Source organism: Taudactylus pleione, unplaced genomic scaffold (genome assembly GCF_031769625.1).
Source record: "Taudactylus pleione unplaced genomic scaffold, aTauple2 ptg001597l, whole genome shotgun sequence".
NCBI classification, from domain to species: Eukaryota; Metazoa; Chordata; class Amphibia; order Anura; family Myobatrachidae; genus Taudactylus; species Taudactylus pleione.
The window spans coordinates 1,544,872-1,566,155 of record NW_028285994.1 but is presented as its reverse complement, the minus strand read 5'-3'; the positions used below and the strand labels follow the sequence as shown (position 1 = coordinate 1,566,155).

At 48.9% G+C, this 21,284-nt stretch overlaps 9 non-coding genes across 9 annotated transcripts; all 9 read right to left on the bottom strand.

Annotated features, from left to right (window-relative positions):
- Positions 1–1,378: 1,378 nt before the first annotated feature.
- On the bottom strand, positions 1,379–1,497 carry LOC148442226 (5S ribosomal RNA). The gene has a single exon (XR_015875904.1). It is a non-coding gene; the product is annotated as a 5S ribosomal RNA (ribosomal RNA).
- Positions 1,498–3,656: 2,159 nt separating this feature from the next.
- LOC148442225 (5S ribosomal RNA) lies at positions 3,657–3,775 on the bottom strand. The gene has a single exon (XR_015875903.1). It is a non-coding gene; the product is annotated as a 5S ribosomal RNA (ribosomal RNA).
- Positions 3,776–5,954: 2,179 nt separating this feature from the next.
- LOC148442224 (5S ribosomal RNA) lies at positions 5,955–6,073 on the bottom strand. Its single transcript, XR_015875901.1, has one exon. It is a non-coding gene; the product is annotated as a 5S ribosomal RNA (ribosomal RNA).
- Positions 6,074–8,233: 2,160 nt separating this feature from the next.
- On the bottom strand, positions 8,234–8,352 carry LOC148442223 (5S ribosomal RNA). Its single transcript, XR_015875900.1, has one exon. It is a non-coding gene; the product is annotated as a 5S ribosomal RNA (ribosomal RNA).
- Positions 8,353–10,507: 2,155 nt separating this feature from the next.
- On the bottom strand, positions 10,508–10,626 carry LOC148442222 (5S ribosomal RNA). Its single transcript, XR_015875899.1, has one exon. It is a non-coding gene; the product is annotated as a 5S ribosomal RNA (ribosomal RNA).
- Positions 10,627–12,789: 2,163 nt separating this feature from the next.
- LOC148442221 (5S ribosomal RNA) lies at positions 12,790–12,908 on the bottom strand. The gene has a single exon (XR_015875898.1). It is a non-coding gene; the product is annotated as a 5S ribosomal RNA (ribosomal RNA).
- A 2,171-nt stretch (positions 12,909–15,079) lies between these two features.
- On the bottom strand, positions 15,080–15,198 carry LOC148442220 (5S ribosomal RNA). Its single transcript, XR_015875897.1, has one exon. It is a non-coding gene; the product is annotated as a 5S ribosomal RNA (ribosomal RNA).
- A 2,155-nt stretch (positions 15,199–17,353) lies between these two features.
- Positions 17,354–17,472, bottom strand: LOC148442219 (5S ribosomal RNA). The gene has a single exon (XR_015875896.1). It is a non-coding gene; the product is annotated as a 5S ribosomal RNA (ribosomal RNA).
- Positions 17,473–19,639: 2,167 nt separating this feature from the next.
- LOC148442218 (5S ribosomal RNA) lies at positions 19,640–19,758 on the bottom strand. Its single transcript, XR_015875895.1, has one exon. It is a non-coding gene; the product is annotated as a 5S ribosomal RNA (ribosomal RNA).
- Positions 19,759–21,284: the final 1,526 nt, after the last annotated feature.

The window sequence follows — 21,284 nt, the reverse complement described above, 5'->3', positions numbered from 1 at the left end:
ACAAAGGGCCTAGAGAAGATGGCCTCCTACTGGCCCCAGCTCCAACAGAGAAGAAGAAAAAAAGCAAAACATAGCTCCGAGTGTTCCAAGTCATCTGCCTTCCAGAGAGTGACCAGGCCCAAGCCTGCTCAGTTTGAGTGCTCAGACAAGATCAGGTACCTTCTGATTGGTGTGTGTCCAGGTGCCCGCACCAATCTAGCGTATCCTCTTTCCGTTGGGTTCTGGCATCTTTCTTCCGCCAACAGCTGGTCTGTGGACTCACCAGGGACCATCAACCTGGGATGTTGTCATCATGTGGGAAATCGCAATCTTGACAGTCAAAAGGTCAATACCATCATGTCAATATGGCTAAAATGTCCACACCCCACATGTCAACACCTGCAAAATGCTGGCGCAGTCTAAATGACAACACATGAACTGTCGACACAGCTAAAATGCTGCCGTATGAAATAACGACACCGTCAAAATGTCCAAGAAATCTTAGGGTTAAGGTCTGGAATTGGGTGTCAACATTATGCACCTGTCAACATTTTGGCTGTCCACAATTTGAACATGTCGGCCTTTTGTTAGTGTCAACATTGTGGTTGTCAACATTCTGAGCATGAGGACATTTTGTCTGTCAATATGTTGTTCTTGTCGACATTACGGTGTCTATATAATGACTGTCAACATTGTTACTGTCGACAAAACATACCGAACTCGCATCAACCTTTAGCCAACCAGCTGATGCCGTTAAGGTCACCGCAGGTGAACATCTTGCGCTGCAGCCAGTTCCTATGTTTGCTGCGTGGCCGTGTAGTAAAAAAAAGTGCAGACATGCAGGATTCACTATGACATTGCAGCCAAACAACAGATGCATTTTGGTTATGGCTCCAGACTTATGGCACTGACCTGATACTGGATAATATGGTGTCCAGCAATGTAGACCATCACTTTGAGGTCAGACACTTGGAAAGGGTGTGAGGAGGCCGTATAACGTGTGCGGTGGGTGACCCTTATAGTGCACAGTCCGTTGCAGCATCTGCTGAGAAATGACTGCGCCGGAAACCCTAGGTGGGACGTAAGGCGCTGCTAAGTGCGGCCTAGTTGTGTGTGCCCTGTCAGCCATGTTGGGAATGGGGTTGCTGCTGCTGAGAGAGTGCTAGATGCTTTGGGTTGTATGCATGAAAAAAGAAGTAGGTGACATAATGGTGAAGTTTGAGTGTAGTTTTGGAAAGAGCTGGATGTGCAGCAGTCATAAATAAGTGAATAAAGGCATGAATGAGTGAGTGAGTGAGTGAGTGAGTAAAAGAAAGAGAGAAGTGTGCATTTGAAAAAGTGAAGAAGATTGAGAAGCTGTGAAGAGCGACCCCTGCTGGTTGCAGAGTAAAAAAGCAAAAGCCTACAGCACCTGGTATTCCCAGGCGGTCTCCCATCCAAGTACTAACCAGGCCTGACCCTGCTTAGCTTCCGAGATCAGACGAGATCGGGCGTGTTCAGGGTGGTGTGGCCGTAGGCAGAGACCAGACTCTCACTTGCTCCTTTTCTACTTGTCACCAGCAGCAGCCAGGATCCACCTCTCCAGCCCAGCTGCTCCTTGCTATTCACTACCTTCCACACGTTGCTTGCTGTCTGCATCACAGCACTGGGCTCTCTCCCTCCAACCCTCTCGTCTAGCCACATCTTCCTGCTGCTGCTGCTGCCTCTTTAAGCCTTTTTTACTCCCTCATTTTTTCCTCCTTATTGCCCACACAAACATACTCTCACAACCGGCCTTACTTTGGCTTACTTCTCTCATTCATTTTACTAATCAGCAGCATCTCAAACACGTTCTTCTATCTTCACAGATGTCTGGCCCCTAGCGCCCTACAGCGGCAAGGCAATCACACCTGGATGACTAAGCGGGCAGCTTTCCCTTCAGCCTGCTTTCTCACAGGCCCTTAGTAGGTAAGCGCTGGCTTTCTTGCTTGCTTTCGTGACTTGGGCAATGGCTGGCATCGGCGACGTCTATCACAGAATGGGAAGGGCTAGAGAAAGCCTTCTTCGGGACAGCGCTCGTCTGCTCGGTGACATGGAATGGTGGCTCTCTTACTGTGGCCGGCTGAAAGCTTGGGCTGCGTTGAAGGCTTTCTTTCTTTTTCAGAGTCCAGGCCATGGGTGGAGGGATGATGGAAGCCAGGAACAAATTGTAGACTCAGACAGGTGTCTGGAATTAGCATTGGTGTTACACAACCATTCCTGTGCACTTCAGGTGCTGCTACTGCTGTGGTAACATTGGAGAAGTGGGCCCCCACAAAGGGCCTAGAGAAGATGGCCTCCTACTGGCCCCAGCTCCAACAGAGAAGAAGAAAAAAAGCAAAACATAGCTCCGAGTGTTCCAAGTCATCTGCCTTCCAGAGAGTGACCAGGCCCAAGCCTGCTCAGTTTGAGTGCTCAGACAAGATCAGGTACCTTCTGATTGGTGTGTGTCCAGGTGCCCGCACCAATCTAGCGTATCCTCTTCCGTTGGGTTCTGGCATCTTTCTTCCGCCAACAGCTGGTCTGTGGACTCACCAGGGACCATCAACCTGGGATGTTGTCATCATGTGGGAAATCGCAATCTTGACAGTCAAAAGGTCAATACCATCATGTCAATATGGCTAAAATGTCCACACCCCACATGTCAACACCTGCAAAATGCTGGCGCAGTCTAAATGACAACACATGAACTGTCGACACAGCTAAAATGCTGCCGTATGAAATAACGACACCGTCAAAATGTCCACAATAGAAATCTTAGGGTTAAGGTCTGGAATTGGGTGTCAACATTATGCACCTGTCAACATTTTGGCTGTCCACAATTTGAACATGTCGGCCTTTTGTTAGTGTCAACATTGTGGTTGTCAACATTCTGAGCATGAGGACATTTTGTCTGTCAATATGTTGTTCTTGTCGACATTACGGTGTCTATATAATGACTGTCAACATTGTTACTGTCGACAAAACATACCGAACTCGCATCAACCTTTAGCCAACCAGCTGATGCCGTTAAGGTCACCGCAGGTGAACATCTTGCGCTGCAGCCAGTTCCTATGTTTGCTGCGTGGCCGTGTAGTAAAAAAAAGTGCAGACATGCAGGATTCACTATGACATTGCAGCCAAACAACAGATGCATTTTGGTTATGGCTCCAGACTTATGGCACTGACCTGATACTGGATAATATGGTGTCCAGCAATGTAGACCATCACTTTGAGGTCAGACACTTGGAAAGGGTGTGAGGAGGCCGTATAACGTGTGCGGTGGGTGACCCTTATAGTGCACAGTCCGTTGCAGCATCTGCTGAGAAATGACTGCGCCGGAAACCCTAGGTGGGACGTAAGGCGCTGCTAAGTGCGGCCTAGTTGTGTGTGCCCTGTCAGCCATGTTGGGAATGGGGTTGCTGCTGCTGAGAGAGTGCTAGATGCTTTGGGTTGTATGCATGAAAAAAGAAGTAGGTGACATAATGGTGAAGTTTGAGTGTAGTTTTGGAAAGAGCTGGATGTGCAGCAGTCATAAATAAGTGAATAAAGGCATGAATGAGTGAGTGAGTGAGTGAGTGAGTGAGTAAAAGAAAGAGAGAAGTGTGCATTTGAAAAAGTGAAGAAGATTGAGAAGCTGTGAAGAGCGACCCCTGCTGGTTGCAGAGTAAAAAAGCAAAAGCCTACAGCACCTGGTATTCCCAGGCGGTCTCCCATCCAAGTACTAACCAGGCCTGACCCTGCTTAGCTTCCGAGATCAGACGAGATCGGGCGTGTTCAGGGTGGTGTGGCCGTAGGCAGAGACCAGACTCTCACTTGCTCCTTTTCTACTTGTCACCAGCAGCAGCCAGGATCCACCTCTCCAGCCCAGCTGCTCCTTGCTATTCACTACCTTCCACACGTTGCTTGCTGTCTGCATCACAGCACTGGGCTCTCTCCCTCCAACCCTCTCGTCTAGCCACATCTTCCTGCTGCTGCTGCTGCCTCTTTAAGCCTTTTTTACTCCCTCATTTTTTCCTCCTTATTGCCCACACAAACATACTCTCACAACCGGCCTTACTTTGGCTTACTTCTCTCATTCATTTTACTAATCAGCAGCATCTCAAACACGTTCTTCTATCTTCACAGATGTCTGGCCCCTAGCGCCCTACAGCGGCAAGGCAATCACACCTGGATGACTAAGCGGGCAGCTTTCCCTTCAGCCTGCTTTCTCACAGGCCCTTAGTAGGTAAGCGCTGGCTTTCTTGCTTGCTTTCGTGACTTGGGCAATGGCTGGCATCGGCGACGTCTATCACAGAATGGGAAGGGCTAGAGAAAGCCTTCATCGGGACAGCGCTCGTCTGCTCGGTGACATGGAATGGTGGCTCTCTTACTGTGGCCGGCTGAAAGCTTGGGCTGCGTTGAAGGCTTTCTTTCTTTTTCAGAGTCCAGGCCATGGGTGGAGGGATGATGGAAGCCAGGAACAAATTGTAGACTCAGACAGGTGTCTGGAATTAGCATTGGTGTTACACAACCATTCCTGTGCACTTCAGGTGCTGCTACTGCTGTGGTAACATTGGAGAAGTGGGCCCCCACAAAGGGCCTAGAGAAGATGGCCTCCTACTGGCCCCAGCTCCAACAGAGAAGAAGAAAAAAAGCAAAACATAGCTCCGAGTGTTCCAAGTCATCTGCCTTCCAGAGAGTGACCAGGCCCAAGCCTGCTCAGTTTGAGTGCTCAGACAAGATCAGGTACCTTCTGATTGGTGTGTCTCCAGGTGCCCGCACCAATCTAGCGTATCCTCTTCCGTTGGGTTCTGGCATCTTTCTTCCGCCAACAGCTGGTCTGTGGACTCACCAGGGACCATCAACCTGGGATGTTGTCATCATGTGGGAAATCGCAATCTTGACAGTCAAAAGGTCAATACCATCATGTCAATATGGCTAAAATGTCCACACCCCACATGTCAACACCTGCAAAATGCTGGCGCAGTCTAAATGACAACACATGAACTGTCGACACAGCTAAAATGCTGCCGTATGAAATAACGACACCGTCAAAATGTCCACAATAGAAATCTTAGGGTTAAGGTCTGGAATTGGGTGTCAACATTATGCACCTGTCAACATTTTGGCTGTCCACAATTTGAACATGTCGGCCTTTTGTTAGTGTCAACATTGTGGTTGTCAACATTCTGAGCATGAGGACATTTTGTCTGTCAATATGTTGTTCTTGTCGACATTACGGTGTCTATATAATGACTGTCAACATTGTTACTGTCGACAAAACATACCGAACTCGCATCAACCTTTAGCCAACCAGCTGATGCCGTTAAGGTCACCGCAGGTGAACATCTTGCGCTGCAGCCAGTTCCTATGTTTGCTGCGTGGCCATGTAGTAAAAAAAAGTGCAGACATGCAGGATTCACTATGACATTGCAGCCAAACAACAGATGCATTTTGGTTATGGCTCCAGACTTATGGCACTGACCTGATACTGGATAATATGGTGTCCAGCAATGTAGACCATCACTTTGAGGTCAGACACTTGGAAAGGGTGTGAGGAGGCCGTATAACGTGTGCGGTGGGTGACCCTTATAGTGCACAGTCCGTTGCAGCATCTGCTGAGAAATGACTGCGCCGGAAACCCTAGGTGGGACGTAAGGCGCTGCTAAGTGCGGCCTAGTTGTGTGTGCCCTGTCAGCCATGTTGGGAATGGGGTTGCTGCTGCTGAGAGAGTGCTAGATGCTTTGGGTTGTATGCATGAAAAAAGAAGTAGGTGACATAATGGTGAAGTTTGAGTGTAGTTTTGGAAAGAGCTGGATGTGCAGCAGTCATAAATAAGTGAATAAAGGCATGAATGAGTGAGTGAGTGAGTGAGTGAGTGAATGAGTGAGTGAGTGAGTGAGTAAAAGAAAGAGAGAAGTGTGCATTTGAAAAAGTGAAGAAGATTGAGAAGCTGTGAAGAGCGACCCCTGCTGGTTGCAGCGTAAAAAAGCAAAAGCCTACAGCACCTGGTATTCCCAGGCGGTCTCCCATCCAAGTACTAACCAGGCCTGACCCTGCTTAGCTTCCGAGATCAGACGAGATCGGGCGTGTTCAGGGTGGTGTGGCCGTAGGCAGAGACCATACTCTCACTTGCTCCTTTTCTACTTGTCACCAGCAGCAGCCAGGATCCACCTCTCCAGCCCAGCTGCTCCTTGCTATTTACTACCTTCCACACGTTGCTTGCTGTCTGCATCACAGCACTGGGCTCTCTCCCTCCAACCCTCTCGTCTAGCCACATCTTGCTACTGCTGCTGCTGCCTCTTTAAGCCTTTTTTACTCCCTCTTTTTTTCCTCCTTATTGCCCAACACAAACATACTCTCACAACCTGCCTTACTTTGGCTTACTTCTCTCATTCATTTTACTAATCAGCAGCATCTCAAACACGTTCTTCTATCTTCACAGATGTCTGGCCCCTAGCGCCCTACAGCGGCAAGGCAATCACACCTGGATGACTAAGCGGGCAGCTTTCCCTTCAGCCTGCTTTCTCACAGGCCCTTAGTAGGTAAGCGCTGGCTTTCTTGCTTGCTTTCGTGACTTGGGCAATGGCTGGCATCGGCGACGTCTATCACAGAATGGGAAGGGCTAGAGAAAGCCTTCTTCGGGACAGCGCTCGTCTGCTCGGTGACATGGAATGGTGGCTCTCTTACTGTGGCCGGCTGAAAGCTTGGGCTGCGTTGAAGGCTTTCTTTCTTTTTCAGAGTCCAGGCCATGGGTGGAGGGATGATGGAAGCCAGGAACAAATTGTAGACTCAGACAGGTGTCTGGAATTAGCATTGGTGTTACACAACCATTCCTGTGCACTTCAGGTGCTGCTACTGCTGTGGTAACATTGGAGAAGTGGGCCCCCACAAAGGGCCTAGAGAAGATGGCCTCCTACTGGCCCCAGCTCCAACAGAGAAGAAGAAAAAAAGCAAAACATAGCTCCGAGTGTTCCAAGTCATCTGCCTTCCAGAGAGTGACCAGGCCCAAGCCTGCTCAGTTTGAGTGCTCAGACAAGATCAGGTACCTTCTGATTGGTGTGTGTCCAGGTGCCCGCACCAATCTAGCGTATCCTCTTCCGTTGGGTTCTGGCATCTTTCTTCCGCCAACAGCTGGTCTGTGGACTCACCAGGGACCATCAACCTGGGATGTTGTCATCATGTGGGAAATCGCAATCTTGACAGTCAAAAGGTCAATACCATCATGTCAATATGGCTAAAATGTCCACACCCCACATGTCAACACCTGCAAAATGCTGGCGCAGTCTAAATGACAACACATGAACTGTCGACACAGCTAAAATGCTGCCGTATGAAATAACGACACCGTCAAAATGTCCACAATAGAAATCTTAGGGTTAAGGTCTGGAATTGGGTGTCAACATTATGCACCTGTCAACATTTTGGCTGTCCACAATTTGAACATGTCGGCCTTTTGTTAGTGTCAACATTGTGGTTGTCAACATTCTGAGCATGAGGACATTTTGTCTGTCAATATGTTGTTCTTGTCGACATTACGGTGTCTATATAATGACTGTCAACATTGTTACTGTCGACAAAACATACCGAACTCGCATCAACCTTTAGCCAACCAGCTGATGCCGTTAAGGTCACCGCAGGTGAACATCTTGCGCTGCAGCCAGTTCCTATGTTTGCTGCGTGGCCGTGTAGTAAAAAAAAGTGCAGACATGCAGGATTCACTATGACATTGCAGCCAAACAACAGATGCATTTTGGTTATGGCTCCAGACTTATGGCACTGACCTGATACTGGATAATATGGTGTCCAGCAATGTAGACCATCACTTTGAGGTCAGACACTTGGAAAGGGTGTGAGGAGGCCGTATAACGTGTGCGGTGGGTGACCCTTATAGTGCACAGTCCGTTGCAGCATCTGCTGAGAAATGACTGCGCCGGAAACCCTAGGTGGGACGTAAGGCGCTGCTAAGTGCGGCCTAGTTGTGTGTGCCCTGTCAGCCATGTTGGGAATGGGGTTGCTGCTGCTGAGAGAGTGCTAGATGCTTTGGGTTGTATGCATGAAAAAAGAAGTAGGTGACATAATGGTGAAGTTTGAGTGTAGTTTTGGAAAGAGCTGGATGTGCAGCAGTCATAAATAAGTGAATAAAGGCATGAATGAGTGAGTGAGTGAGTGAGTGAGTGAGTAAAAGAAAGAGAGAAGTGTGCATTTGAAAAAGTGAAGAAGATTGAGAAGCTGTGAAGAGCGACCCCTGCTGGTTGCAGAGTAAAAAAGCAAAAGCCTACAGCACCTGGTATTCCCAGGCGGTCTCCCATCCAAGTACTAACCAGGCCTGACCCTGCTTAGCTTCCGAGATCAGACGAGATCGGGCGTGTTCAGGGTGGTGTGGCCGTAGGCAGAGACCAGACTCTCACTTGCTCCTTTTCTACTTGTCACCAGCAGCAGCCAGGATCCACCTCTCCAGCCCAGCTGCTCCTTGCTATTCACTACCTTCCACACGTTGCTTGCTGTCTGCATCACAGCACTGGGCTCTCTCCCTCCAACCCTCTCGTCTAGCCACATCTTCCTGCTGCTGCTGCTGCCTCTTTAAGCCTTTTTTACTCCCTCATTTTTTCCTCCTTATTGCCCACACAAACATACTCTCACAACCGGCCTTACTTTGGCTTACTTCTCTCATTCATTTTACTAATCAGCAGCATCTCAAACACGTTCTTCTATCTTCACAGATGTCTGGCCCCTAGCGCCCTACAGCGGCAAGGCAATCACACCTGGATGACTAAGCGGGCAGCTTTCCCTTCAGCCTGCTTTCTCACAGGCCCTTAGTAGGTAAGCGCTGGCTTTCTTGCTTGCTTTCGTGACTTGGGCAATGGCTGGCATCGGCGACGTCTATCACAGAATGGGAAGGGCTAGAGAAAGCCTTCATCGGGACAGCGCTCGTCTGCTCGGTGACATGGAATGGTGGCTCTCTTACTGTGGCCGGCTGAAAGCTTGGGCTGCGTTGAAGGCTTTCTTTCTTTTTCAGAGTCCAGGCCATGGGTGGAGGGATGATGGAAGCCAGGAACAAATTGTAGACTCAGACAGGTGTCTGGAATTAGCATTGGTGTTACACAACCATTCCTGTGCACTTCAGGTGCTGCTACTGCTGTGGTAACATTGGAGAAGTGGGCCCCCACAAAGGGCCTAGAGAAGATGGCCTCCTACTGGCCCCAGCTCCAACAGAGAAGAAGAAAAAAAGCAAAACATAGCTCCGAGTGTTCCAAGTCATCTGCCTTCCAGAGAGTGACCAGGCCCAAGCCTGCTCAGTTTGAGTGCTCAGACAAGATCAGGTACCTTCTGATTGGTGTGTCTCCAGGTGCCCGCACCAATCTAGCGTATCCTCTTCCGTTGGGTTCTGGCATCTTTCTTCCGCCAACAGCTGGTCTGTGGACTCACCAGGGACCATCAACCTGGGATGTTGTCATCATGTGGGAAATCGCAATCTTGACAGTCAAAAGGTCAATACCATCATGTCAATATGGCTAAAATGTCCACACCCCACATGTCAACACCTGCAAAATGCTGGCGCAGTCTAAATGACAACACATGAACTGTCGACACAGCTAAAATGCTGCCGTATGAAATAACGACACCGTCAAAATGTCCACAATAGAAATCTTAGGGTTAAGGTCTGGAATTGGGTGTCAACATTATGCACCTGTCAACATTTTGGCTGTCCACAATTTGAACATGTCGGCCTTTTGTTAGTGTCAACATTGTGGTTGTCAACATTCTGAGCATGAGGACATTTTGTCTGTCAATATGTTGTTCTTGTCGACATTACGGTGTCTATATAATGACTGTCAACATTGTTACTGTCGACAAAACATACCGAACTCGCATCAACCTTTAGCCAACCAGCTGATGCCGTTAAGGTCACCGCAGGTGAACATCTTGCGCTGCAGCCAGTTCCTATGTTTGCTGCGTGGCCGTGTAGTAAAAAAAAGTGCAGACATGCAGGATTCACTATGACATTGCAGCCAAACAACAGATGCATTTTGGTTATGGCTCCAGACTTATGGCACTGACCTGATACTGGATAATATGGTGTCCAGCAATGTAGACCATCACTTTGAGGTCAGACACTTGGAAAGGGTGTGAGGAGGCCGTATAACGTGTGCGGTGGGTGACCCTTATAGTGCACAGTCCGTTGCAGCATCTGCTGAGAAATGACTGCGCCGGAAACCCTAGGTGGGACGTAAGGCGCTGCTAAGTGCGGCCTAGTTGTTTGTGCCCTGTCAGCCATGTTGGGAATGGGGTTGCTGCTGCTGAGAGAGTGCTAGATGCTTTGGGTTGTATGCATGAAAAAAGAAGTAGGTGACATAATGGTGAAGTTTGAGTGTAGTTTTGGAAAGAGCTGGATGTGCAGCAGTCATAAATAAGTGAATAAAGGCATGAATGAGTGAGTGAGTGAGTGAGTGAGTAAAAGAAAGAGAGAAGTGTGCATTTGAAAAAGTGAAGAAGATTGAGAAGCTGTGAAGAGCGACCCCTGCTGGTTGCAGAGTAAAAAAGCAAAAGCCTACAGCACCTGGTATTCCCAGGCGGTCTCCCATCCAAGTACTAACCAGGCCTGACCCTGCTTAGCTTCCGAGATCAGACGAGATCGGGCGTGTTCAGGGTGGTGTGGCCGTAGGCAGAGACCAGACTCTCACTTGCTCCTTTTCTACTTGTCACCAGCAGCAGCCAGGATCCACCTCTCCAGCCCAGCTGCTCCTTGCTATTCACTACCTTCCACACGTTGCTTGCTGTCTGCATCACAGCACTGGGCTCTCTCCCTCCAACCCTCTCGTCTAGCCACATCTTCCTGCTGCTGCTGCTGCCTCTTTAAGCCTTTTTTACTCCCTCATTTTTTCCTCCTTATTGCCCACACAAACATACTCTCACAACCGGCCTTACTTTGGCTTACTTCTCTCATTCATTTTACTAATCAGCAGCATCTCAAACACGTTCTTCTATCTTCACAGATGTCTGGCCCCTAGCGCCCTACAGCGGCAAGGCAATCACACCTGGATGACTAAGCGGGCAGCTTTCCCTTCAGCCTGCTTTCTCACAGGCCCTTAGTAGGTAAGCGCTGGCTTTCTTGCTTGCTTTCGTGACTTGGGCAATGGCTGGCATCGGCGACGTCTATCACAGAATGGGAAGGGCTAGAGAAAGCCTTCATCGGGACAGCGCTCGTCTGCTCGGTGACATGGAATGGTGGCTCTCTTACTGTGGCCGGCTGAAAGCTTGGGCTGCGTTGAAGGCTTTCTTTCTTTTTCAGAGTCCAGGCCATGGGTGGAGGGATGATGGAAGCCAGGAACAAATTGTAGACTCAGACAGGTGTCTGGAATTAGCATTGGTGTTACACAACCATTCCTGTGCACTTCAGGTGCTGCTACTGCTGTGGTAACATTGGAGAAGTGGGCCCCCACAAAGGGCCTAGAGAAGATGGCCTCCTACTGGCCCCAGCTCCAACAGAGAAGAAGAAAAAAAGCAAAACATAGCTCCGAGTGTTCCAAGTCATCTGCCTTCCAGAGAGTGACCAGGCCCAAGCCTGCTCAGTTTGAGTGCTCAGACAAGATCAGGTACCTTCTGATTGGTGTGTCTCCAGGTGCCCGCACCAATCTAGCGTATCCTCTTCCGTTGGGTTCTGGCATCTTTCTTCCGCCAACAGCTGGTCTGTGGACTCACCAGGGACCATCAACCTGGGATGTTGTCATCATGTGGGAAATCGCAATCTTGACAGTCAAAAGGTCAATACCATCATGTCAATATGGCTAAAATGTCCACACCCCACATGTCAACACCTGCAAAATGCTGGCGCAGTCTAAATGACAACACATGAACTGTCGACACAGCTAAAATGCTGCCGTATGAAATAACGACACCGTCAAAATGTCCACAATAGAAATCTTAGGGTTAAGGTCTGGAATTGGGTGTCAACATTATGCACCTGTCAACATTTTGGCTGTCCACAATTTGAACATGTCGGCCTTTTGTTAGTGTCAACATTGTGGTTGTCAACATTCTGAGCATGAGGACATTTTGTCTGTCAATATGTTGTTCTTGTCGACATTACGGTGTCTATATAATGACTGTCAACATTGTTACTGTCGACAAAACATACCGAACTCGCATCAACCTTTAGCCAACCAGCTGATGCCGTTAAGGTCACCGCAGGTGAACATCTTGCGCTGCAGCCAGTTCCTATGTTTGCTGCGTGGCCGTGTAGTAAAAAAAAGTGCAGACATGCAGGATTCACTATGACATTGCAGCCAAACAACAGATGCATTTTGGTTATGGCTCCAGACTTATGGCACTGACCTGATACTGGATAATATGGTGTCCAGCAATGTAGACCATCACTTTGAGGTCAGACACTTGGAAAGGGTGTGAGGAGGCCGTATAACGTGTGCGGTGGGTGACCCTTATAGTGCACAGTCCGTTGCAGCATCTGCTGAGAAATGACTGCGCCGGAAACCCTAGGTGGGACGTAAGGCGCTGCTAAGTGCGGCCTAGTTGTGTGTGCCCTGTCAGCCATGTTGGGAATGGGGTTGCTGCTGCTGAGAGAGTGCTAGATGCTTTGGGTTGTATGCATGAAAAAAGAAGTAGGTGACATAATGGTGAAGTTTGAGTGTAGTTTTGGAAAGAGCTGGATGTGCAGCAGTCATAAATAAGTGAATAAAGGCATGAATGAGTGAGTGAGTGAGTGAGTGAGTGAGTGAGTAAAAGAAAGAGAGAAGTGTGCATTTGAAAAAGTGAAGAAGATTGAGAAGCTGTGAAGAGCGACCCCTGCTGGTTGCAGAGTAAAAAAGCAAAAGCCTACAGCACCTGGTATTCCCAGGCGGTCTCCCATCCAAGTACTAACCAGGCCTGACCCTGCTTAGCTTCCGAGATCAGACGAGATCGGGCGTGTTCAGGGTGGTGTGGCCGTAGGCAGAGACCAGACTCTCACTTGCTCCTTTTCTACTTGTCACCAGCAGCAGCCAGGATCCACCTCTCCAGCCCAGCTGCTCCTTGCTATTCACTACCTTCCACACGTTGCTTGCTGTCTGCATCACAGCACTGGGCTCTCTCCCTCCAACCCTCTCGTCTAGCCACATCTTCCTGCTGCTGCTGCTGCCTCTTTAAGCCATTTTTACTCCCTCATTTTTTCCTCCTTATTGCCCACACAAACATACTCTCACAACCGGCCTTACTTTGGCTTACTTCTCTCATTCATTTTACTAATCAGCAGCATCTCAAACACGTTCTTCTATCTTCACAGATGTCTGGCCCCTAGCGCCCTACAGCGGCAAGGCAATCACACCTGGATGACTAAGCGGGCAGCTTTCCCTTCAGCCTGCTTTCTCACAGGCCCTTAGTAGGTAAGCGCTGGCTTTCTTGCTTGCTTTCGTGACTTGGGCAATGGCTGGCATCGGCGACGTCTATCACAGAATGGGAAGGGCTAGAGAAAGCCTTCATCGGGACAGCGCTCGTCTGCTCGGTGACATGGAATGGTGGCTCTCTTACTGTGGCCGGCTGAAAGCTTGGGCTGCGTTGAAGGCTTTCTTTCTTTTTCAGAGTCCAGGCCATGGGTGGAGGGATGATGGAAGCCAGGAACAAATTGTAGACTCAGACAGGTGTCTGGAATTAGCATTGGTGTTACACAACCATTCCTGTGCACTTCAGGTGCTGCTACTGCTGTGGTAACATTGGAGAAGTGGGCCCCCACAAAGGGCCTAGAGAAGATGGCCTCCTACTGGCCCCAGCTCCAACAGAGAAGAAGAAAAAAAGCAAAACATAGCTCCGAGTGTTCCAAGTCATCTGCCTTCCAGAGAGTGACCAGGCCCAAGCCTGCTCAGTTTGAGTGCTCAGACAAGATCAGGTACCTTCTGATTGGTGTGTCTCCAGGTGCCCGCACCAATCTAGCGTATCCTCTTCCGTTGGGTTCTGGCATCTTTCTTCCGCCAACAGCTGGTCTGTGGACTCACCAGGGACCATCAACCTGGGATGTTGTCATCATGTGGGAAATCGCAATCTTGACAGTCAAAAGGTCAATACCATCATGTCAATATGGCTAAAATGTCCACACCCCACATGTCAACACCTGCAAAATGCTGGCGCAGTCTAAATGACAACACATGAACTGTCGACACAGCTAAAATGCTGCCGTATGAAATAACGACACCGTCAAAATGTCCACAATAGAAATCTTAGGGTTAAGGTCTGGAATTGGGTGTCAACATTATGCACCTGTCAACATTTTGGCTGTCCACAATTTGAACATGTCGGCCTTTTGTTAGTGTCAACATTGTGGTTGTCAACATTCTGAGCATGAGGACATTTTGTCTGTCAATATGTTGTTCTTGTCGACATTACGGTGTCTATATAATGACTGTCAACATTGTTACTGTCGACAAAACATACCGAACTCGCATCAACCTTTAGCCAACCAGCTGATGCCGTTAAGGTCACCGCAGGTGAACATCTTGCGCTGCAGCCAGTTCCTATGTTTGCTGCGTGGCCGTGTAGTAAAAAAAAGTGCAGACATGCAGGATTCACTATGACATTGCAGCCAAACAACAGATGCATTTTGGTTATGGCTCCAGACTTATGGCACTGACCTGATACTGGATAATATGGTGTCCAGCAATGTAGACCATCACTTTGAGGTCAGACACTTGGAAAGGGTGTGAGGAGGCCGTATAACGTGTGCGGTGGGTGACCCTTATAGTGCACAGTCCGTTGCAGCATCTGCTGAGAAATGACTGCGCCGGAAACCCTAGGTGGGACGTAAGGCGCTGCTAAGTGCGGCCTAGTTGTGTGTGCCCTGTCAGCCATGTTGGGAATGGGGTTGCTGCTGCTGAGAGAGTGCTAGATGCTTTGGGTTGTATGCATGAAAAAAGAAGTAGGTGACATAATGGTGAAGTTTGAGTGTAGTTTTGGAAAGAGCTGGATGTGCAGCAGTCATAAATAAGTGAATAAAGGCATGAATGAGTGAGTGAGTGAGTGAGTGAGTGAGTGAGTGAGTGAGTAAAAGAAAGAGAGAAGTGTGCATTTGAAAAAGTGAAGAAGATTGAGAAGCTGTGAAGAGCGACCCCTGCTGGTTGCAGAGTAAAAAAGCAAAAGCCTACAGCACCTGGTATTCCCAGGCGGTCTCCCATCCAAGTACTAACCAGGCCTGACCCTGCTTAGCTTCCGAGATCAGACGAGATCGGGCGTGTTCAGGGTGGTGTGGCCGTAGGCAGAGACCAGACTCTCACTTGCTCCTTTTCTACTTGTCACCAGCAGCAGCCAGGATCCACCTCTCCAGCCCAGCTGCTCCTTGCTATTCACTACCTTCCACACGTTGCTTGCTGTCTGCATCACAGCACTGGGCTCTCTCCCTCCAACCCTCTCGTCTAGCCACATCTTCCTGCTGCTGCTGCTGCCTCTTTAAGCCTTTTTTACTCCCTCTTTTTTTCCTCCTTATTGCCCACACAAACATACTCTCACAACCTGCCTTACTTTGGCTTACTTCTCTCATTCATTTTACTAATCAGCAGCATCTCAAACACGTTCTTCTATCTTCACAGATGTCTGGCCCCTAGCGCCCTACAGCGGCAAGGCAATCACACCTGGATGACTAAGCGGGCAGCTTTCCCTTCAGCCTGCTTTCTCACAGGCCCTTAGTAGGTAAGCGCTGGCTTTCTTGCTTGCTTTCGTGACTTGGGCAATGGCTGGCATCGGCGACGTCTATCACAGAATGGGAAGGGCTAGAGAAAGCCTTCATCGGGACAGCGCTCGTCTGCTCGGTGACATGGAATGGTGGCTCTCTTACTGTGGCCGGCTGAAAGCTTGGGCTGCGTTGAAGGCTTTCTTTCTTTTTCAGAGTCCAGGCCATGGGTGGAGGGATGATGGAAGCCAGGAACAAATTGTAGACTCAGACAGGTGTCTGGAATTAGCATTGGTGTTACACAACCATTCCTGTGCACTTCAGGTGCTGCTACTGCTGTGGTAACATTGGAGAAGTGGGCCCCCACAAAGGGCCTAGAGAAGATGGCCTCCTACTGGCCCCAGCTCCAACAGAGAAGAAGAAAAAAAGCAAAACATAGCTCCGAGTGTTCCAAGTCATCTGCCTTCCAGAGAGTGACCAGGCCCAAGCCTGCTCAGTTTGAGTGCTCAGACAAGATCAGGTACCTTCTGATTGGTGTGTCTCCAGGTGCCCGCACCAATCTAGCGTATCCTCTTCCGTTGGGTTCTGGCATCTTTCTTCCGCCAACAGCTGGTCTGTGGACTCACCAGGGACCATCAACCTGGGATGTTGTCATCATGTGGGAAATCACAATCTTGACAGTCAAAAGGTCAATACCATCATGTCAATATGGCTAAAATGTCCACACCCCACATGTCAACACCTGCAAAATGCTGGCGCAGTCTAAATGACAACACATGAACTGTCGACACAGCTAAAATGCTGCCGTATGAAATAACGACACCGTCAAAATGTCCACAATAGAAATCTTAGGGTTAAGGTCTGGAATTGGGTGTCAACATTATGCACCTGTCAACATTTTGGCTGTCCACAATTTGAACATGTCGGCCTTTTGTTAGTGTCAACATTGTGGTTGTCAACATTCTGAGCATGAGGACATTTTGTCTGTCAATATGTTGTTCTTGTCGACATTACGGTGTCTATATAATGACTGTCAACATTGTTACTGTCGACAAAACATACCGAACTCGCATCAACCTTTAGCCAACCAGCTGATGCCGTTAAGGTCACCGCAGGTGAACATCTTGCGCTGCAGCCAGTTCCTATGTTTGCTGCGTGGCCGTGTAGTAAAAAAAAGTGCAGACATGCAGGATTCACTATGACATTGCAGCCAAACAACAGATGCATTTTGGTTATGGCTCCAGACTTATGGCACTGACCTGATACTGGATAATATGGTGTCCAGCAATGTAGACCATCACTTTGAGGTCAGACACTTGGAAAGGGTGTGAGGAGGCCGTATAACGTGTGCGGTGGGTGACCCTTATAGTGCACAGTCCGTTGCAGCATCTGCTGAGAAATGACTGCGCCGGAAACCCTAGGTGGGACGTAAGGCGCTGCTAAGTGCGGCCTAGTTGTGTGTGCCCTGTCAGCCATGTTGGGAATGGGGTTGCTGCTGCTGAGAGAGTGCTAGATGCTTTGGGTTGTATGCATGAAAAAAGAAGTAGGTGACATAATGGTGAAGTTTGAGTGTAGTTTTGGAAAGAGCTGGATGTGCAGCAGTCATAAATAAGTGAATAAAGGCATGAATGAGTGAGTGAGTGAGTGAGTGAGTAAAAGAAAGAGAGAAGTGTGCATTTGAAAAAGTGAAGAAGATTGAGAAGCTGTGAAGAGCGACCCCTGCTGGTTGCAGAGTAAAAAAGCAAAAGCCTACAGCACCTGGTATTCCCAGGCGGTCTCCCATCCAAGTACTAACCAGGCCTGACCCTGCTTAGCTTCCGAGATCAGACGAGATCGGGCGTGTTCAGGGTGGTGTGGCCGTAGGCAGAGACCAGACTCTCACTTGCTCCTTTTCTACTTGTCACCAGCAGCAGCCAGGATCCACCTCTCCAGCCCAGCTGCTCCTTGCTATTCACTACCTTCCACACGTTGCTTGCTGTCTGCATCACAGCACTGGGCTCTCTCCCTCCAACCCTCTCGTCTAGCCACATCTTCCTGCTGCTGCTGCTGCCTCTTTAAGCCTTTTTTACTCCCTCATTTTTTCCTCCTTATTGCCCACACAAACATACTCTCACAACCGGCCTTACTTTGGCTTACTTCTCTCATTCATTTTACTAATCAGCAGCATCTCAAACACGTTCTTCTATCTTCACAGATGTCTGGCCCCTAGCGCCCTACAGCGGCAAGGCAATCACACCTGGATGACTAAGCGGGCAGCTTTCCCTTCAGCCTGCTTTCTCACAGGCCCTTAGTAGGTAAGCGCTGGCTTTCTTGCTTGCTTTCGTGACTTGGGCAATGGCTGGCATCGGCGACGTCTATCACAGAATGGGAAGGGCTAGAGAAAGCCTTCATCGGGACAGCGCTCGTCTGCTCGGTGACATGGAATGGTGGCTCTCTTACTGTGGCCGGCTGAAAGCTTGGGCTGCGTTGAAGGCTTTCTTTCTTTTTCAGAGTCCAGGCCATGGGTGGAGGGATGATGGAAGCCAGGAACAAATTGTAGACTCAGACAGGTGTCTGGAATTAGCATTGGTGTTACACAACCATTCCTGTGCACTTCAGGTGCTGCTACTGCTGTGGTAACATTGGAGAAGTGGGCCCCCACAAAGGGCCTAGAGAAGATGGCCTCCTACTGGCCCCAGCTCCAACAGAGAAGAAGAAAAAAAGCAAAACATAGCTCCGAGTGTTCCAAGTCATCTGCCTTCCAGAGAGTGACCAGGCCCAAGCCTGCTCAGTTTGAGTGCTCAGACAAGATCAGGTACCTTCTGATTGGTGTGTCTCCAGGTGCCCGCACCAATCTAGCGTATCCTCTTCCGTTGGGTTCTGGCATCTTTCTTCCGCCAACAGCTGGTCTGTGGACTCACCAGGGACCATCAACCTGGGATGTTGTCATCATGTGGGAAATCGCAATCTTGACAGTCAAAAGGTCAATACCATCATGTCAATATGGCTAAAATGTCCACACCCCACATGTCAACACCTGCAAAATGCTGGCGCAGTCTAAATGACAACACATGAACTGTCGACACAGCTAAAATGCTGCCGTATGAAATAACGACACCGTCAAAATGTCCACAATAGAAATCTTAGGGTTAAGGTCTGGAATTGGGTGTCAACATTATGCACCTGTCAACATTTTGGCTGTCCACAATTTGAACATGTCGGCCTTTTGTTAGTGTCAACATTGTGGTTGTCAACATTCTGAGCATGAGGACATTTTGTCTGTCAATATGTTGTTCTTGTCGACATTACGGTGTCTATATAATGACTGTCAACATTGTTACTGTCGACAAAACATACCGAACTCGCATCAACCTTTAGCCAACCAGCTGATGCCGTTAAGGTCACCGCAGGTGAACATCTTGCGCTGCAGCCAGTTCCTATGTTTGCTGCGTGGCCGTGTAGTAAAAAAAAGTGCAGACATGCAGGATTCACTATGACATTGCAGCCAAACAACAGATGCATTTTGGTTATGGCTCCAGACTTATGGCACTGACCTGATACTGGATAATATGGTGTCCAGCAATGTAGACCATCACTTTGAGGTCAGACACTTGGAAAGGGTGTGAGGAGGCCGTATAACGTGTGCGGTGGGTGACCCTTATAGTGCACAGTCCGTTGCAGCATCTGCTGAGAAATGACTGCACCGGAAACCCTAGGTGGGACGTAAGGCGCTGCTAAGTGCGGCCTAGTTGTGTGTGCCCTGTCAGCCATGTTGGGAATGGGGTTGCTGCTGCTGAGAGAGTGCTAGATGCTTTGGGTTGTATGCATGAAAAAAGAAGTAGGTGACATAATGGTGAAGTTTGAGTGTAGTTTTGGAAAGAGCTGGATGTGCAGCAGTCATAAATAAGTGAATAAAGGCATGAATGAGTGAGTGAGTGAGTGAGTGAGTGAGTGAGTGAGTAAAAGAAAGAGAGAAGTGTGCATTTGAAAAAGTGAAGAAGATTGAGAAGCTGTGAAGAGCGACCCCTGCTGGTTGCAGAGTAAAAAAGCAAAAGCCTACAGCACCTGGTATTCCCAGGCGGTCTCCCATCCAAGTACTAACCAGGCCTGACCCTGCTTAGCTTCCGAGATCAGACGAGATCGGGCGTGTTCAGGGTGGTGTGGCCGTAGGCAGAGACCAGACTCTCACTTGCTCCTTTTCTACTTGTCACCAGCAGCAGCCAGGATCCACCTCTCCAGCCCAGCTGCTCCTTGCTATTCACTACCTTCCACACGTTGCTTGCTGTCTGCATCACAGCACTGGGCTCTCTCCCTCCAACCCTCTCGTCTAGCCACATCTTCCTGCTGCTGCTGCTGCCTCTTTAAGCCATTTTTACTCCCTCATTTTTTCCTCCTTATTGCCCACACAAACATACTCTCACAACCGGCCTTACTTTGGCTTACTTCTCTCATTCATTTTACTAATCAGCAGCATCTCAAACACGTTCTTCTATCTTCACAGATGTCTGGCCCCTAGCGCCCTACAGCGGCAAGGCAATCACACCTGGATGACTAAGCGGGCAGCTTTCCCTTCAGCCTGCTTTCTCACAGGCCCTTAGTAGGTAAGCGCTGGCTTTCTTGCTTGCTTTCGTGACTTGGGCAATGGCTGGCATCGGCGACGTCTATCACAGAATGGGAAGGGCTAGAGAAAGCCTTCATCGGGACAGCGCTCGTCTGCTCGGTGACATGGAATGGTGGCTCTCTTACTGTGGCCGGCTGAAAGCTTGGGCTGCGTTGAAGGCTTTCTTTCTTTTTCAGAGTCCAGGCCATGGGTGGAGGGATGATGGAAGCCAGGAACAAATTGTAGACTCAGACAGGTGTCTGGAATTAGCATTGGTGTTACACAACCATTCCTGTGCACTTCAGGTGCTGCTACTGCTGTGGTAACATTGGAGAAGTGGGCCCCCACAAAGGGCCTAGAGAAGATGGCCTCCTACTGGCCCCAGCTCCAACAGAGAAGAAGAAAAAAAGCAAAACATAGCTCCGAGTGTTCCAAGTCATCTGCCTTCCAGAGAGTGACCAGGCCCAAGCCTGCTCAGTTTGAGTGCTCAGACAAGATCAGGTACCTTCTGATTGGTGTGTCTCCAGGTGCCCGCACCAATCTAGCGTATCCTCTTCCGTTGGGTTCTGGCATCTTTCTTCCGCCAACAGCTGGTCTGTGGACTCACCAGGGACCATCAACCTGGGATGTTGTCATCATGTGGGAAATCGCAATCTTGACAGTCAAAAGGTCAATACCATCATGTCAATATGGCTAAAATGTCCACACCCCACATGTCAACACCTGCAAAATGCTGGCGCAGTCTAAATGACAACACATGAACTGTCGACACAGCTAAAATGCTGCCGTATGAAATAACGACACCGTCAAAATGTCCACAATAGAAATCTTAGGGTTAAGGTCTGGAATTGGGTGTCAACATTATGCACCTGTCAACATTTTGGCTGTCCACAATTTGAACATGTCGGCCTTTTGTTAGTGTCAACATTGTGGTTGTCAACATTCTGAGCATGAGGACATTTTGTCTGTCAATATGTTGTTCTTGTCGACATTACGGTGTCTATATAATGACTGTCAACATTGTTACTGTCGACAAAACATACCGAACTCGCATCAACCTTTAGCCAACCAGCTGATGCCGTTAAGGTCACCGCAGGT